The sequence below is a fragment of the Elephantulus edwardii genome, unplaced genomic scaffold, assembly GCF_000299155.1.
Source record: "Elephantulus edwardii isolate Elephantulus edwardi_28Jun2011 unplaced genomic scaffold, EleEdw1.0 scaffold00104, whole genome shotgun sequence".
In the NCBI taxonomy this organism is placed as follows: domain Eukaryota; kingdom Metazoa; phylum Chordata; class Mammalia; order Macroscelidea; family Macroscelididae; genus Elephantulus; species Elephantulus edwardii.
The window spans coordinates 7,877,554-7,878,817 of record NW_006399854.1 but is presented as its reverse complement, the minus strand read 5'-3'; positions in this window follow the sequence as shown (position 1 = coordinate 7,878,817).

The following is a 1,264-nucleotide window of genomic DNA, read 5'->3' as shown; positions in this document are numbered from 1 at the left end:
CATATCTGAACCTTTTGCTGTCTTGTGCCATTTTCACACTTCCTGACACACTAGAGCCCATTGCATCAATCCATCTCATTGAGATTCCTCCTGTCTTTTGCCAACCCTCCAACTGTCCAAGCATCATATCCCTTTCCAAAGCATAGATTCTCATGACAACATTCCCAAAGTGTTTGAGATGAAGCTTTATTATCTTTGCCTCTAAGGAGCACTCTGGCTGCACTTTCTCCAAGATACATTTCTTGTTTTGGCAGTCACTGGAGTATTTGGTACTGTTATCTAACACCACACCTTAAAGGCATCAATTCTTCTCTCACTCTTATTCATTTTCCAGCTTTCAGATGCATAGCAAGTGATCAGAAAGACCATGGATTGAATGAGACACACCTTAGTCCTCAAACTGAACATCATTGCTCCTCAATAATTTAGAAAGGTCCTTGACTGCATAATTTCCCAGTGCAATAAGTCTCCTGATTTCCTGACCGCTGGTACCAAAGGTGTTATCTGTGGATCGAAGTAAGATGAAGTTGTTGACAGTTTTGATCTTATCTCCATCTATCATGATGTTACCTATCAGTTTAGTGGTAAGAATATTTGTCTTTTTTTTACTGTTTTATAGAAATTTTAAAGATATTTGCATTTTTGTGTGTCTTCTTTTTAAATTTAAATTTTATTTTATTATTTTGTGTTCGTGTACCATCAAATTGGATCTGACTGGTACAGGAGGAGATTGTCCCTCCTTTTCCAGCAGAGCATCTGGTGAATTTGAACTGAATGCCTCTGGGATTGCAGTGTGTGTCTCTTTTTTTGTTTTATTTAAATTCATTATTAATTTCAGTAAAAATTTACAGAGACTTTGGATTTTCATTCATTCATAGTTACACTTTTCTCCCCTCCCAACCCTCCATCCTAGTACACTACCCTCTTGGAAAAGTAAAAGAAAAATTCTTTCATTGTTTTACAATCCCTCCCCCCAGGTCCACTCCACTATGTAGCCTTCACTGTAGACTCCTGTCATGACAAAAATACCTAATCACATATCCCTTTTAAACAGTTTTCTCCCTCATCTGTCTCAATGCAGTATACATTGTTGAACCCATCTTTCTCAGTCTCTCCCCAACCCCAAGGTCAGTCCTGTTTTACAACAGTGGTACCATGCAGTATTTGTCCTTTTATGACTGAGATAGTTCACTCAGCATAATGTCCTCCAGAGTCACCCATTTGAATAATATTGCATGAGTTCCTTGTTTTTCAATGCAGCATA